At 54.2% G+C, this 17,315-nt stretch overlaps 1 long non-coding RNA gene across 2 annotated transcripts; it reads right to left on the reverse strand.

The window, feature by feature from the left end:
* Positions 1–2,733: 2,733 nt before the first annotated feature.
* Positions 2,734–15,809, reverse strand: LOC140698313 (uncharacterized). Of its 2 annotated transcripts, none has more exons than XR_012076053.1 (2): positions 11,489–15,809; positions 2,734–4,057 (listed from the first exon to the last, which is right to left on the reverse strand). It is a non-coding gene; the product is annotated as an uncharacterized lncRNA (long non-coding RNA). The 2 variants fall into 2 exon arrangements; XR_012076054.1 differs by having other exon boundaries at positions 11,245–15,809.
* Between the last annotated feature and the right edge of the window lie 1,506 nt (positions 15,810–17,315).

A 17,315-nucleotide genomic window follows, 5' to 3' on the forward strand; every position in this document is an offset into this window, starting at 1 on the left:
AAGACGGCACCTGATGTGGAGCCAGGAGCTGGGACCCAGGACGTGCAGTCCGGTTGTGTGATTGGGGTGATGGCAGCAGCACCGCACCCCTCCCCTCCCGGGAGCGCTGTCAGCCCCCCGCCGGCCGCCTCCGTCACACCGCGGCTTTCTAACTTCCCGCTCAAGTCTTTGTTTAAACGCAGAGCCCTGAGAGAGTCACGCTCTCAGGTGGTGAAAGGTCAAGAAACCGTGTCACAGACGTAAACGCTGAAGGAACTGGACCTGCTTCGGTTAAAAAAAAGAAGAAAAGAATGAAGAAAAGCGCCCCCAGGACAGCTCTGCCACAGTGGCAGTGCCGGCTGGTAGCAAGTCCTTTCTTAATGTTGAAGAGAAAGCGGCTCCGGACATTTTCACTGCTGGCTCCCATTGTGCCTTTGGCAGAAGCAAAAGCAAGGGAACTGCCTCTCCTGAGCAGCAAGTCTTCACGTGTCTGCAGGCAGAGCTCCCCTCGCTCTGTTTGTCACCCGGTGCCCAGCTGGAGCCTCCGCGTGCCGCGTGCTCCCAGCCTGGGACGTCGGTCTCACTCACCTCCTCACGTCCACGCCCCCGACCTCAGCGTGGGCGTCCCCGCACGTCACCTCGCTGCGTCGTGTGACGCGGCTGCTCTCCGTCCCAGCACGTGTGTTGATTCTCTGTGTGGCTCTGATTTCTCTCCCTCGCATTTCTTTCCCTTTCCCTCTCTCCTGCTTTCCTGTCTGTCTGCCCCCCAGGAACGCAGGATCCCCTTGTTAACTGCTTCGTCTTCAGTTCCAAGAACAAAGCCTGGGCCGTCGTGAGTGTCCTGTAAACATGTGCTGAAGAGACGAAGGTGTGAATGTTTGCGGGCCCCAGACGGTGAGCATCCAGCTGAGCCAAGCTCTCCTGTCCCAGGTGGGCGACGGCCGGCGTGCACGTTGCGGTCGTGAGCCCGGCTCCAAGGTCGCGGAGCCACTGAGCGAAAAGCCTACCTCGCAGGGCGGGCTTGTGAACATGTGTGAAACCAAGCATGAAATGGAAGCCGCGACGTTCTTACAAGGGCCTAATTTGTGGCGGTGGCTGTGAGAAGCCAGAACGGGCCGGAAGCGGCTGTCAGGATCAGGCAGTCCCCGTTCGCTCTCCGCCTGCGGACACGCCGTCACCGACGGGGCAGCAGCGCCTGCGGCCTGGGGCTCCACCTGTGTAGCTGATGCTCTGGATGCCGCGCGTCCCTGTGGGGGCTGTGGATTGGGCTGGCGTTGGCCAAACTCAGCGACGCCAGTGACACGGATGAGCTGACCCTCGAGCTCTGCAGTCACTGCCCTGAGTCAAACTCCTGAGTGATTCCTGCTGAATCAAGGCTTTCAGTCAGCCACGTATCAAGTACCTGCCACATCGCAGCTGTTTTCCTAGGTGTTTTTACAAAGATACCATTTAATTCTCACCCTGCTGCTATCAGGGTCCTTCCTTTACTGGAGACACGAGGTCCCAGAGAGGTGGGGTTACTCCCCAAGCTCACACAGCTCCGCACGGGTGGCGCTGGCGCCCGAGCCTCGACCTCAGAGCCAGTAAGCTGCCAGCCCCTTGCCTGGCCCAGCCTCCTGGTCACGATTTGGCATGCTGTGTGGGCCTGCCAGTAGGGTTGCAGTTCCCACAGTAAACTGCTCATTCTGCAGTGATGTGGACAGCAGCTGCTGGAGTGCTGGTCAGTGGGGAGCAGCCCCAAGAGGCCAGTCACCCCTAAGGACAATGACGCTTCAGAATTTCTGGCCCCACAAAGCTGGTGACCAGACCCCATGTCCACCCACCCAACCCCGCCCAGATGCCCTGCTCTGGTGGCCGCCAGCCTCCTGAGGTGACAGTATTTCTGTACTGGGCTGCAGAAGCTCCCACCTGTCCCATCTCCCCTGGCCACTGGTGAACACCTGCTCTTACGAGAAACCTTCACTCATCTTTCTTTCTTAAATCAAACTCGGTTAAAACAGTAACATGAAAGAGTTTAGCCAGTGTTTTCAAGCAGTAAAGCTCTCAAAGTGTTATTTTTTTTCCCAACATCTCTCCCTTTTGAGACTGAAGTAGGACCACACGTCAGAGACAGGTGAGGGACCGGGGGGAGAGCGAGGCTGGGACTCGGGCCGCTGGCGCTGTGACGACAGACACCAGGCCAGGGCCTGAGATCCACGGGGCCCCAAGCAGACGCCACCCTCCCCCGGCCACTGCAGACACTCCCGGGCAGGACGGAGGACGGACAGACACCACACACAGAAGGAAAAGCAGCTCTAAGTGTTGAGGCTTTTGAATGCTACTATTTCTGTATCAACTCGTGTTCCACCTGACCCTTTGGCCACCGGTTAAAACTGCTTTTTAAAAAGTATTCATTCTTCACAGCTGCAGAAAGAGGCATTTCAAACAAAGGCCCATCAGCTTGCAGACAGTGGAGGAAATAACCTGTTACAGTTGTGGGAAGAGCCCTGGTCTCGGGGTTAATCGTACGATGCTGCCAAACACTGAAGATAAATCATACTTTTTAAAAATAGTGACCATGGTGAGAGGCTTTTAACAGCAGGCAACGTCATTAAATGAGTTGATTTCAGTCGAGCAAGGCAAAATGGTTCTTGAAGATTTTTTTAGATGAGTCGCCAAGCACTGTATTCACTAAACTATTTTAATAACAAAAAGTCATCTTTTACTCCTTTACTAAAATTTCGTTCTTTCGTCGCCTAAAATAAAATGGCCAAGTTCCATACGGAATTGATTTAATAGATAATTCAGTTCAACCAAAGTGTGTTACAGTTACTGCGAAGCACTTAGATACAGTATTTGATAACAGTAGCATTTTTTTTTAAGTTAAGAATTTAGCAGGCTCCAACTTCTATTTTTAAAAATAGTTTTGGAGTAGAAGTCAGGCCTATGGATTCCGGTGGCCCCAGAAGGGGGCAGAATCGCTTGCAAGTTGATCCCTGACCTCCATTACACCCGCCGGCCGCCCCAGCACCCCCAGAGCACCCGGGCAGCACTGAGGCAGGACCCAGGAAAGTGGACCGTGTGCTAAGGCCTCGCTCCTTGTTGGGGGTCTAAGGCTGGGGGCCTTTTGGTGCTGTCCAAGTCAATGACAAAATCAAAGAACTGTTTAAAATGAAGTGGCCAAAAGAAGTGAGAAACAACTTTACGGATGGAATGGAGTGGAAATTAACAATGCAAAACGATTTTTGAAACTAGAGGAGGGAGATATGCCTTTAAACAGGGTGTTTCTGTCGCAGACAAACTCGCTTGAAAGTGTTAGTATTTAAATGGTCACACCTCCGGCTTTGAACTTGACGCTCCATTACGGGGCTGAGGGAGCTCACACCTCTGTCTGCGGCCTTTCACTCGCGCTGCCGCCCAGGGAGAGACGGGGAGGAGCAGCCGCAGAGGGAGCAAGGCCAGGTGCCCGCAGGAAGGTGGCGGGCCTGCTTGGGCCGCGGTCCTCGTGCGGCTGTTCACAGCGTCTGCCCTCGCTCCCAGAGTGGCCTGGATGGTGCATTCTGTGGCCACCTAACAGGGCACAGAGTGTCTAAAATGGCGGTGGCAGGGTGACGGTCACTCACGTCTGTGGATAAATGTGGAGGTCACATTCGCTCCTTGCAAGTACGCGTTGGTTCAGATGCTATTTCCACGTCATTTCACATGCTGAGGCTGAGCGTTCCTGACTGCAGGAGCAGCTTCGAAGAGTAAAGGGTCCAGGAAAGGGATCCTAGAGGCTGTGTGGTTGTCATTTCGCAAATAAACTGAGGCTGAAAGAGGCTGACTTGCCTACAGCCACACAGCTGGTTAGTAGAAACGCTGGGAATAGGACTTCGGTCCCCTAAATGTAAATTAAGTGTGTCACTAGTCTTCAGGGAAGTAAACAACATTCTCAAGATGGAGGAATAAGGTACAGAAGTTGCGATAAATTACCCTTCTCTAGCTCAGAGAGCTCAGCGGTCAGCAGACAGCTGGGAGATGCAGAGGACAAGACTGGCTTCTAGGTGGCATTTCTGATGCTCAGCGGTCAGGTCAGCCGAGGAGGAGACCAGTAGTTCTCCTGCAGGGAAGAAAGCCAAGCATCAGATTAATAGCTGACTTATCCTAGACCAAGTGACTGACTGTCCTTGTAACTTCCAATGCCTCATCTGTAAAACGGCCGTAAAGTTAATACTCACCACAGGTGGCCGTTTGAAGTTCAGGAGAACAGCCTGTGTGAGGCGCTCAGCCCAGGGCCCGGCACCTGGTCACACTGTCAGCAACGTCAGCTGTCGTCGCCGTCGTCGGCGCCTCGTCTGCGTCGTCACAGCCGGCGCCAGCGGCCGCGGGAGCCACGTTTCCCTTCTTCTCCCCCAGCCTGGCCCGCCCTGACCGTCAGCCGGGCTCACAGCCCCGCGCGCCCCTTCCTCTTACAGCACGCTCTGCCGTGACGTCATCTAGTTCCACACGTTCATAGAGGCAGTGCTGTTCCTTTTTAGCCGATAAGGAAACAGGCTCAGAGATTAGATCGTGTATTCAAGATCACACAACCAGTGAGTGATGGAGGCAGGATTCAAACCTGCGTTTTCTTGTATTTCAATTTGTCCGTCCCTGGTGAGAAATTATGAGGTGGGGCTCTGAGATGAGAGCGTGGGGAGGGGGGAGCAGGCAGCTGGGAGGCGGCCTCACCTCGAGGGTAGGCGTTTGGGAGAGTGACACCAGGCGGATGGCTCCTGGTCGCACTGTTCTGCAGGTGCTGCCCTCACACGATCAGATTTTTTTCTCTGGAGTCAATCAGACGATACTAACTTCAAACTGGAGATAGCATGGACTCAGCCTCCAGAAACAGAAGAGACGCGATTTGTCTCCTTAACGGGAAACACCCTAAATAGACCCAGAAGAGACAGTCCAGCCGAGGCAGAAGCCCCCGCGCCCCGGAGGTCGCTGCCTCTCCTGAGCCACGACCTGGCCGAGTGAGGAGACGGGGGCTCTGAGGGCCCCCGAGCACGCTGCTCCTTCAGACCCTTCAGCGGGGGGAGCCGGGCCTGGCACCGACGTCTTTGTGGCTCGTATTTCTTTGTCATTTGTGGAACACTTGGGGTTAATCTGGCTGCCGTTAGGGTCCTTCCTGCGCGTTGACCTGGAGCTGCTTCTGACCGTACGATTAGGGCTTCCAGTGAGGGCAGAGAGAGTCTCCCAGCGAAAGCGAACGAGTAGCAGCACCAGCCAAACAGAGACCAGAACAAAGCGGAAAGACTCTCCCTCTGCTCACACAGCTCAGACGCTCGCGGTGAGCAGGCCCGGGGTCCGCACGCACCCGGGGCCCCGGGAGCCCCCTACGTGTGCCTCCACGTGACGGTCTGGAGCTCCCGCTCGTTCGGTAACTACGAGTGCGCGTTTCGGAGTCCGACAAACTGGAGGGTGAATCTCGTCCCTGCCCTTTCAACCTCGGCACAGCAGACAGGAGTCTAGCTCCCGGGGCTGTCATCTCCTCCCGTGTAAAACAGCGGTGGCGATGCTAGTCCCATACTGCAGGCAAGGCCCTTAGCTCCGTCCTCGCACATCGTAAACACCCGGTCAGTGGCGGCCACCCTGTTCCACTTCCGTCCTTACTGAGAAGTAGCTGAGCTACGGCCGCAGAACAGCCTCCCCACCGTTCCCCTGCCCTTTCCGGTGACCTCCCTCTGTGGGAGGCATCTGCCGGGTTAGCCTTTGGCCCACCTGCAGCATCAGTATAGGTAAGCAAGTACGGTAGCCTTCTCTCTCCCTTCTGCCCGAAGGTCCTTTCCTGGGCTGTCTCCCAATTATTGTGTCAATTAAGTCATGAAAACTATTCATCAAATCTGAAAATTGTACCAAGCCAAGAGAAACGGCAAACACATTCAAAGAAAGAATTGGCACCAAAACGATGTCCAAAGGTTTTCAAAATGGTTAGAACCTAACATGACAGAACGTTATAGGGACAAGTGTAAGATCCTTCATTTGGGTCCAGACAAACCCCAGATGCACGAGGATCAGACTGCGAGAAGAAAAAAGAAATCATGAACTTCTATTTTGAAACTGAACTCAATTTAGTTAATATTGTGATATTTCTACCCCCAAATGGATGTAACTTTGCCTAACATGCAGGCACATAGCCTGGAGCCTAGAATGAGGGGCGCCCACTCAGTGTTCCTTGATCAGACAGACCACCAGATCTGGCTGCAGATTTTAGCCTTTTATCCTTATTTCAGGAGTCAAAGGAGACAGTGAATTTTGTAACATTAGGCTTGTTCAAGCATCAGCTACATGAAGATTTGGTTGGGGAGATTCAGGTGCCAGATGGATGTTTGGCACAGATGTCATCGAGGTCCCTTCAACCAGAGAGCATACTTGCGGTAATTTACCATCTCATAGGGCCAATAATCTTCTTGCCCAAACATACATTTGGTCTCTTTATAATCCCCAAGGAAGTGAGCAAATAGATTTTAAAAAAGTCCAAGGTCACAGGTGCAGGTTTATTATTTTGAGTGACAGACTTCCCTGAGTCTGACGCCTCTCATTACCCCATTTGGTTCTTTCTCAAAAAAAATTGCCCTCCAGAAGGAGGTGTGGCCTGGGTTCTCTCGACTCTGCAGCATCTTAGCCATTTCCTCCTTTGGGCTTGGGTTCAGCTACCCCTGCGCTTTTGAATGTCCCAGTATCCTCTCTCTTTTAATCCGTCACCTCCTTTAAAATCTGGCTTCACACTGGCTTCTCTAAGAGAACTTCCTGGTTTCTTAGGTTCTGCTAAGCTCCTCCAGGACCCCCTGCAGGACACCCACACACATGTTGCCTGTGAATCATCCTCCAGCTGTTTCGTCTTTCTGTCACTCCCCACGTGAACCCTGTGCTCCCAAAGGGCAGTGAACCTCTGTCAAAGGAGATAGAAAAGGAGACAAGCTCTGGCTTTTCCCAACGATCACAAAACAGTGGGCACAAAGCAACCACTGGGGGCCTGAGACCAATCAGACAGCAGTGAGGTTCCACTACGGTCAAGGTTAGATGAGGCAACCCAGGTTTTAGAAGATCAGAGACATTTCTGTCCTGTCCCGAGCAGTTCAACAGCCCTTCCAGATCATCAGGGCTGCGCACGTGAACGTTTCTTCTAGCCACTAGCTCCCGCCGAGTGTATCACAGGTTACTCAAAGTGCAATTTATTTTTAATAGAAAAATTGATTCCAGAATGAAACATGAAGTAGTCTTTTTTTCTTTTTTTTGGGAGCAGACTAACCTTTTAAAGAATAGCATTCTTGCCCTAGAGAGGGGCATAAAAGTTTAAAAGGTTATTTTCCACGTTACACACAACCCGCGTGCTCACCTTCCCTGTCTCTGTGCCGGGTCAGCCCGTGGCGCTCACTCACTGAGAGGATCGGCCCCGTTAATGCATGATTTACTTCTCTTTACTCGGCAAAGCACAGACCCCATCTTTCGAAGCGAATTCAAGCTTTGCAATCACTACCTCCGCTGTGAGAGGTGGTGGCACGGAGCTTGCTCTGCAAGCCACGAAGAACAAAGCAACTGTGTTGCTGAACAGAGGTCTTCCCTGACGCACCCAGGGGAGGCAGCTGCTCCCCCACATGAGTCCCTGTGGCACTTTCAACGTATGGCTCTCCTTAAACTCACCAGGGCTGGTCGGAATTACTTGTTTACGCGTGTTTGTTCCATGTATCTGTCCCACCCATTCCGCCTGCCAACTCCAAGAGAGCAGAAGCTCTGTCTTCTCCATCTACTTGTAACCTCAGCTTCCAGGCGCCGTGGTGTGCAGCCCAGACCCTCCCAGGACCAGGCTCCACCCCCAGCTGCTGGCCTTGCTGCCGCTCTCCGCTCACCGCCGAAGCCCTTCCCTGGAATCTCACACAGCTGAGTGAAGCTGCCCTGCCCAAGCGCTCACCCTCGTCCAGCACCTGGTCCGCGTGAGCTACAAAGGCCTGGCCGCGCCGCCTCAGCTCAGGGTAACTCTGACGGCTCTGCGCTGTCAGCCAAGTCCTCAGCTGCAACCACGGCACAGCTCAGCTGCTTTCTGCAAAACCCGGCTTCCCCCTCTTCCTGAGAGCCTTCGCCAGAAGACCTCTCCATCTCGAAGTCTGCTTCCCGGGGGCCAAACTGAAGGCAGCCCAGACTCCAGCACAGAGCCTGGCGCACAGCAGGCACGTACTCCATTCCTATTTGGTGGAGAACAGTGAATGGAGCACACGGGAAGTTAACGGCTAACGTCAGCTTTGCACTCTGACACCTCACTCCCGCTCTTCTCCCCACCGTCTGCTCCCTCAGGCTGAGACCTTTGGCAGTCAGTGTAGACTAACATTAACTGAGCTTTAAAGCAGCAAAATGTTTAACACAGTCTGAGGCAGCCCTAAATGAGCATAGAGGAAGTATTTAAGACAATTGTATTGTAAATGGGAGCGAGGTAAAGGGACACAGAGGGACAAACACTCCACACTTCACTTGAACTGGTAACGTGTGACACCAGCACACTACACAGGTTATGTGTGCATAATGCAGCACCTGGAACAACCGCTAAAAACCCCGTGCAAAGAGACACACTCGGAAACACTAGACGGATCAAGAGGGCATTCTAAAACAAGTTCAAAACTCACCAGAAGACAGGAGAAAGGAAACAGAAAACAGAAAGAAATGCCAGATCTAAGCCCTAACATATCAATAATTATGTCATGTGTATATGGTCTAAATACGCCAATTAAAGGACAAAGACTGACAGAGTGGATTAAAAACCGTGACTCAGCTGTATGCTGTCAGCAAGGAACCCACACCGAGGACCAGCAGGCTGAAAGTCAAAGGGTGGGAAGAGATGTATCGTGCGGGCGTCCATCAGAGGAAGGCGGAGGTGGCCACAGCAACACCAAAGCTGCCCGTGGAGCGGAGAAGACGACCGGAGGCAGAGAGGGACGTGATGTAGCAACAAAGGGCGATCCCCCAAGGAGACACAGACGCCCCGAATCGCCACGTGCAGTGCTGTAAAGCAAGTAGAGAGGGAACTGAGGAAACCGAGGGCCATACAGGCAGCTCCGCATATGCAGCTGGAGACCAGAGCTCTTCTCCCAGCAAATGATGGAAAACTGGATAGAAAGTCAGCAAGGATATAGAATAAGCCAACACAACCCCAGCCAGTGAGACGTAATCTGCCCTCACCCCAAACAGCAGAATAAGCATCCTTTTCAGGCGGCCGTGAAGCACACACCAAGGCAGACAACGGGATGGGCCTTGAAAATAGTCAACGAATTTAGGAGAACAGGAATTGCAACCCCGCACACTAAACTGCAGAAGAGTAATAAAGAGACACTAGGAAGACTTCCAGCCGTTTTAAGTGAAACCACTCGTTTCTAAATAATCCGCAGGCCAAAGGTGACGTTCTTGAGGTTGAATTATTAGAAATTCAACACAGAAGCAGGTATGTTTCAAGGAGCTAATGGCTTTCACGAGGATGATGATCAGGTTTTCATACTCACTCAAGGAAATTAAAAAAATAAAAGAAAAGGAACAAAATCTCAGTAAGGTTTGGAACAAATCTATCTGTGATAGCCAGGGTCTTTTTAAAAACTGCCATTCAATATTTGGCATATGCTGTTTAATGTTTCCTTTAAAATTTATTTCCTAATAAAATCTTGTAACAAAACCCAAAAACAAACAAACAAAAAATGTAACCTACCACCTAGAAGAATTAGAAGAAGAAGAGCAAACAAAGCCTGGCCAGCAGAAGGAAATAAATAATAAAGACCAGGGAGAAAATAAACAAAACCGAGACTTTAAGAAATAGACAAAAATCAGTCCAACCAAGAGCTGGGTTTTGGAAAGAGGAAACAGAATTGGCAAACCTCTGGCCAGGCCCACCAAGAAGGAAAGAGGGAGGACCCGAGTGAGCAAAGGAAGGCATGAAAGAGCAGGAAAAGCCAGCACCCCGACACAGAGACTCCCGGGAGATGACTGTGCACAACCGTACGCGACACACCGGGCCCCCAGGAGAGAGGAGGGGTCCCTGGAAACACACCGTCTGCCAAGACGGAACCAGGAAGAAACAGACAAGCTGAGCAGACAGAAAACTGCTGGAAGTGAAGCAGAGTCTGTGGTTTGAAAAACTCCCCGCAAACAGAAGTCCGGGACCACGTGGCTTCACCGGGGAGCTCTACCAAACACGTGGGGAACTCACACCAGTCCTTCCCAAACTCCCCCAAAAGACTGAAGAGGAGGGAGCACTCCCGAAGGCATTCCACACAGCCACCATCACCCGGATCCCAAAACCAGGCGAAGCACCACCGAAAGGGAAAATGGCAGGCTGATGTCCTTGACGAATATAGATGCAAAGATTCTCAGCAACATCTTCACAGCCCGAGTGTCCACTGACGGATGAACAGATGAGCAAAATGTGCTACAGTTGACTCTGAACAACACAGGGTTAGGGGCACCCACCCCCCTTGAAGGTGAAAAATCCATGTGTAATTTTACGGTCATCCCCCTGTGTTCATGGTTCTACAGCACGTGGTACTGTGGTGTGGATTTACTGAAAAAAATCCAAGTGTCCAAGGGCCCACTGTATACACATACAATGGAGTGTTACTCAGCTGCAGAGAGGAAGGAAATTCTGACATGTACTACGAGGCATGAAGGAGCCCTGAGGACACTGCTCAGTGAAACCACAACAGGACAAACACTGTATGATTCCATGTACATGAGGCACCTAGAGCAGCCAAACTCATGGAGGCGGAAGAGAATGGTGGTTCCTAGGGGCTGGGGTGAAGAGGGGTGTGGAATTGTCACTCAACGGCAACAGAGTTTCCATTTTGCAAGATAAAAAGTTCTGGAGATGGATGGTGGCGATGGTTCCACAACACTGTGAATGTACTTAACACTTCTGAACTGTACACTTAAAAATGGCTAGGATGTAAATTTTATGTTAAACGTGTTTTCCGACACACACAAAATTGAAAAACCAAGTCCCAGACGTTACTAGCGTTGACTGCGTCCCCCCGGACATGGAGGAAGAGTGTATCTGAGCGCACCTGGCTGAAACGGCGGTGGGCTGTCAGGCTTTGCTGGAGCCTTGGTGAAGTGCCCGCAGACCCCACAACCTGTGCTCGCCACGTGCGCTCACCACATGGCTTAATTTTTTTTCTATTTTCCCCTTTATTTTGTTAAGTAAAAATTGTATGCATTTAAGGTGTAACACGTGAGGATTTGATATACGCACACGTAGTGAAGGGATCACAACCATCAAGCTAAGGAACACATCACCTGCTCACGGTCACCACTGTTTGTGTGATGAGAGCACCTGAAGTCCATTCCTTACCAGATGCCCAGTCTTCAGCACAGAACGGCTAACTGCAGTCACCACGCCACGCGGCGGGCCTCTGAACTCTGCGCCCTACCTGACTCCCGCTTTGCGCCCTTGGGCTGGCATGCCCCCGTGTCCCCGCCTCCCCACCCATGGCGACCCCTGTTCTCTCTGCTCCGTGCACTGGACTTTGTCAGAGCCCACCTGTAAGCAGGTCAGCCTTTTCTCGCACTCAGCACGATGTCCTTCGGTCTTGTCCGCGTTGTCGCAGATGGCAGGGCCTCGCTTTCTGAGGCGGAACAGCACGTCATCGTGCGCACGATTCTCTGGCCGTTCACCCTCCGCGCGCGCTTAGCCTGCTCCCGCGCCGTGGCCGCCGCGAAGGGCGCCGCAGCGCACGGGGGAGCCGCGGCGTCCGGGAGGCCTCCTGCGGGTGCAGTCTCGCCCGGGGCCCGGGGACCGCAGCGGAGCCCGGTGTTGGTCTCCGGAGCAGCGTCGCGCGGTTCTCCTCAGGGGCCGCGTGTGCTGGCTCGCATTCCCGCCAGCGGCGCGCCGGGCTCCCCTCCCTCCGCACCGGCACCGGCGCGCGCTGCCTTCCATGTGCGGTGACGGCCGTCCCGCCAGGCGTGAGGTCACCTGCGATCTGGTTTGGGTTTGCATTTTCTTGATGATTAACGGTGTTGAGCACTTTTTCACGTACAGCCGTCTTGTCTTGAAAAATGTCTGTTCAGGCCCCCTGTCCATATTTGAATCCGGCTGTTTGTCCTTTCAGCTGCCGAGTGGCACGAGTTCCTCACCGACTGTGGGTGTCAGCCCCTTGTGAGAGACACGGTTTGCAGATATTTTCTTCTGACCTGCAGGTTGCTCTCCACTTTGTCGACGGGCTCCTTTGCTGTGCAGGAGCTTTCTGGGTGCTGCCCAGTGTGTCGCCTTCCGCACACAGCTGTCTGGTCTTAGTGGCCCCTCAGGTGCGCTCCCCAGGGGAGAGAGCCTGCTGGCGGCCGAGCGGCCCAGGCCTCTGGGCGGGTAGGAGTCTCATGTGGGTGGACACACTGGCACGTTGGCTACGTGGCTGTCTCCTGGGGGTAGAGCCGGAGTCGCCCTTGTGCCCGCTCCCTTCTGAGTGCCCTGAGGACACAGGGTCTGGAGCTGCGGGCTGAGGACCGGGCTTGGGCCGCAGCGCCCACCCCCTGCCCCGTGCTGCTGCCCCCTGTTCTCCCCGGGCAGCCAGCCACCCGTGCCCCCTGCCTTTCTGTCCTGGCTTTCTGGCTTTAAGTGAGACAGTAATGTAGAAGGTTGGCTCCGAGGGAACACTGCAGCCTCCATCTTTAATCCTGAAAACAGAGAAACCTGCCTTTGGGACCGCACCTCGCAGCCCGTGGCTTGCTTCCTCGCGATCTGAGAACTCTGTGCCACAGTTGTAATTCTTTTCTGTTCCGAGTTGCCTGGCAGCCACACTGTGTCTAACAGAGACACGTGCACAGATCATATGTAACTATGATGTATTTCCTTCTTTCCGTGTCTTTTTCTGTTTTCGCCCGTGTCCTGACACGTAGAGACGCAGACTCTGATGCTGATTCTCTGCTCAGACTCTGCCAGTTAAGAGTCTTACCACATCACTCTTACCTGTCCCGGTCTATATGTACATGTCACATTAAGTTCAAACCTGGCAGCTCTCCTCTTTGACACGTACTGATGTGTAAGAGGCTCACACGGGGACCAGTGAGAAGGGCGGGTTTCCTGGTGGCAGGAGCCATTCAAACCTCCCCTGCACGGGAGCGTGTCCTGAGCAGGCGCCCCAGGGCCTGGGGACTGACTCACTGACCGAGGCCTTCTGGGGCTTCAGGTTTTTCTCACCCGGAAAGCAGGATCACCACCAGCGCCGCCATGGATAATTCACGCTGCCTGGACTGCTCCCTGGTGAGCAATAAAGTAACGGGAACTGACAAAATTGATTTGTGGTGAATTTTTAGTGAAGCCAAGTTCATGACAAGTGAGCAAGGGCAAGCAGGGCTCAGAGGAACGTGACCACAAGGACGGCCAGCCCGCAGCTCCCCTGGGAGCATCGCCACCTGGCCAGCAGCACAGCCAGGCTGCAGGCCCTATGCCAGGCTCCTCTTCCACCCAGGGTCTCCCGCTGAGAAGTCACAGCCACCTGGGCTCGCCAGGCCAGCTCTCCAGCCAGAAGGGTGGGCAAGGCTCCAAGCATTTCAGGAAGCATTTGAATTGCTGGATAATTAGAAACCCGATAACCAGATCGCTGGACATACTTTTAGCTGCTCAGCAGAGCGCTGAGGAAGAAGGGCTTCAGTTCCGCGAGCTTTGACGGCTACGTCAGGGTTCCCTCATTAAAGGGAGAGGCACCAGCACCACGTCTAATCCTGCCACTAATCTCCCTCCACGTGCACGACGCTGCCTGTTACTGTGTAATCATTAAATGTAGAACATTAAACTGGACATTTGACTGTATCGATCACATTATGGACTCAGGATGTAGCAAGCCGCTGTCTGCCAGGACGGACGCACTGGCCGGGTCGTTGCTGGGAGAGCTGGAGCTGACACGGTGCTGACTGTCACTCTGGTGCACTGTTTGCATCAGTGTGCCATTCTCCTCCTCCTCGAGTGTTGTGTATTTATGGTTAGTTTCTATGTAAAAACTCAAAGAGCAGACTTTGTCCCCTTAAATCGGATGGGCGGTTTTCTGTGTGGATCAGAAGCGTCGCAGTCTAAGTGCAGAGACTCAGTTTTGCAGACGCGAGCGTTTCCCCTGTTCTAACGCCAGGCAGCGTGGGACTGGTACCTCGTCTCCCTCCAGCTCAGCTCTGCTACTTGCACAGTGGCCGTGCCTGTCCTGGACCTCCTCCTCCCTCGCTCTGCTTGTTCCAGCACTGCTGTTCGGTTCCGTTTGCTAGAGAGTGTGGAGCCTTCCCTCCGTTCCAGGCGCTGTGTAAGCTGTGGGGGCACCGAGATGGGCGAGACAGAGGCCCCGCCCTCAGGGGGGCTAGCCATCGCGTGCAGCCCGCCCGCCGGGACCCAGAGACACTGCGCGGAAGAGGGCTGATCCGGTAGAGGTGTGGGCGACACCTGGAGCCCAGCGGCCTCCGGCTTTGCTCTGATGCAGGTCGGGACGCTGTTAAATCCGCGGCTAGCAGCAGGCTCGCAGGCCTCCCATATTCTGGGCATGGGGAACAAGATAGAAGGAAGGGTTAGTTTTAAATGCCATCCTGGAACAGCAAAAAGGCTGCTCTGAGAGTTCACCTCGTCCAGAACTTAGCAGCTGACCTCGTGGAAGGTCTCTAATGCAGACCAGAGATTCCTGGAGCTCTTTTCTTGGGGCTGATTTGTAGAGAAACCCTGAGTGTTGCTCGGCCTCGCCCCTGTTGTGGTCAGGCCGTGGATCCGCGGTGGCGCGGTGTGTCCTCCCGCACGTAGCTCTCGCCATTCTGAATTTCACACTCCACATGGGCAGTGACCGTGACAAGCGTGTGTGCTTTAAACTCTTTCTTCCCACCCCTTGGTGTCTCTGCATTCAGTAGGTGCTCAATAAATGATATTAGAAGCCTCTTTGAGGTAGAGGGTGGTGGCCCACTTGAACAACCCAGTTTCCATGAAGCTGAGTTCTAAATTTCAATTAGAACAGTTCTGACACGTGGGAGGCGCGCATCTAACTTCTTTCGGCTTTCCTGGGACAGAGGAGCTGCGATAATGGGGGCTTGGTGGCTGACTGCGTGAATGAGTGAGGCTGAAATCCATCTAACTTAAGCGTCTTTCCAGCGTTTACGTGGGACACAGCATGGGGCCATGGAATCCCGGGTTTTGGTCTCAGTGGCCCTAGGAAGCGACCCCACTGTTCTAAATAAAGTGTCGGGGACAGATTTCAGGGAAGGCACTTCTCACTTACCTCCTGCCACTCCACCGCTCTGTTTTGCCTTGAGCTGGGTACACCAGTAGTTAGCATTCACAAGGGCAATTAAAAGATAAGGCAGGGGAAGCAAACTGTATTATCCAAGACTGTCATCCCGGGAATTCACAGACCACATGAGAGCCTACATCTCCTCACTCCTACCCAGCCCAGCTCGACAGCCTTCATGGCTTCTCACTTCACGCTTCTGCTGTAGGGAAGAAAACACGAATGCACTTCATGAATTTGGCTAAAACCTTTGCTATTAACTTGTCATGAGTTAGGCTTTGGAAAGTACTTGTGAGTGAGAAATAATTTCCAAGTAAATCTGGAGTATGTTTTTCTGTACCATTACAGAACTGAGAAGATAGTCTTTTGGACTAAAACTCCACAGATCTTCAGGGCAGAGGGTCCCAATCTTCTTCTTCCTTCCTTCCTTCTTTCCTTCTTCCATCTCTCCCCTCTCTCCTTCCTTCCTTCCTTTCTTTCTTTCTTTCTTTCTTTCTTTCTTTCTTTCTTTCTTTCTTTCTTTCTTTCTTTCTTTCTTTCTTTCTTTCTTTCTTTCTTTCTTTCTTTTCTTTCTTTCTTTCTTTTTCTTTCTCCCTCTCTCCCTCCCTCCCTCTCCCTCTCTCTCTTTCTCTCTTTCTTTCTTTCATTGAATTCTGATTGGAAACAGTGAGCTCTTCCCCAGAACAGTGATGGTGCTCATAAAAACAAGACTTTGGCTAAACTTTCAGGGCAGAGGATAGACTCCCAGGTTAGGGGTCACCTCTGGGCCTCTTGCAGGGCCAAGCGCTGCTCTGATGTTAACAGTTTTCTACTTTAACCCTGTCAGCTCTGCCAGCTGCCAGCTGTGTGTCCGCAAGCAAGCTGCTTCAGCTTTCTGAGCCGCTGGAAACGGAGGAATGGTAGCATCTCCCTGCAGCGGGCCGGGGGCCTGGGCGTGAGGAGCGAGGGCAGGGCGGGCGCCTAGCGCGGGCCGTTAGGCAGCGGCAGTGCGTCTGCTGCGCCCCCGGCGAAGGGAACAGACCTCAGTTGTTGTCTCACCGCAAAGACAAGGACTCAGACCGGAGGTGAACGCGCTATCAGCAGAGGGGCAGCCCACCTCCGAGAGCGCAGGCAGGCGGGCCCAAGGGCGGAGGCCGTGGCCTCTGCCGGCCTCGCCTCCCGCGCTCTCCCAACTGACTGACGGCTCTGCCCCCGAGGCTGAGTCCTGCCCGTCCCTTCTGCGCGCGTCCCTACCCGAGACGCACACGGAGACACGCGCGGGGGGGGGGGGGGCGCTGAGCCGCCCTGCTCGTCGTCGCCCCGCGCCCCGGGGTCGCCCGCTGGTCCTCGCCGCTCCGCGCGGCTGCGGCCGCGGGGCGCTGGGCGGCTTGGCGCCGGTGTCACTGAGAGGAGGCGGCCCCCCGCCCCCTCCAGCGGGCCACCCCCCCGGCCCCCCCAGCGGGCCGCCCGTCTGCCGGCCTCGCAGACCCGCGGGACCGTCTGCGTCCCTCCCTCTGCGCTGCCCCCGGCCTCGCCCCTGCTGCCCCCGGCTTCCTCGCCTTCCTGCTTCTGTTGTTCAGTCTTACGTGATACACTCGGACGTCCTCCTTTTTGTTCAAAACCTTTCTGCTGTTTAGAAGCGGCACCGCTGCGCCTGTTGTCAAAGCGGGGTTCACTTCTAATTCTCCAGATTTGCTACGTCTACGGTAAAGCCTCAGCCACGTCGGCGTGGCCTGGAGTTTCCCACTTTAAAGCTTTCCTGAGGCTGGAAGTTAATCTTCCCTCAGGCAGTGCCTAAAGGGGATGCGGACCGAGTGATCTGCGGATCAATTAAGCAGGGACGGAGCTTCGGGGAAGAGCCGTGTCTGCACACGAGGCGGCGCCACGCGGGCGGAGTGCGGGAGCGGCGCCGCGACGCCAGGGCAGCGGGCGACCGGCCGCCGAGAAGGGCCGGCAGAGCGCGGAGGGCGGAGGCCGGCAGCCACGGGGCCCGCGGACACACACACAGGGTCTTGTGGTTTCTCCTGAGAAAGCAGAGTACCTGGCAGCACCGAGCTCCCGTCCCCACGCGGCAACAGCGGAAGCGGGAGGCCCTGTCGCCGGGGGCGCGAGCGCTCAGCGCACCGCCGCTCCGGCCACGCG

The sequence above is a fragment of the Vicugna pacos genome, chromosome 9 (assembly GCF_048564905.1).
Source record: "Vicugna pacos chromosome 9, VicPac4, whole genome shotgun sequence".
In the NCBI taxonomy this organism is placed as follows: Eukaryota; Metazoa; Chordata; class Mammalia; order Artiodactyla; family Camelidae; genus Vicugna; species Vicugna pacos.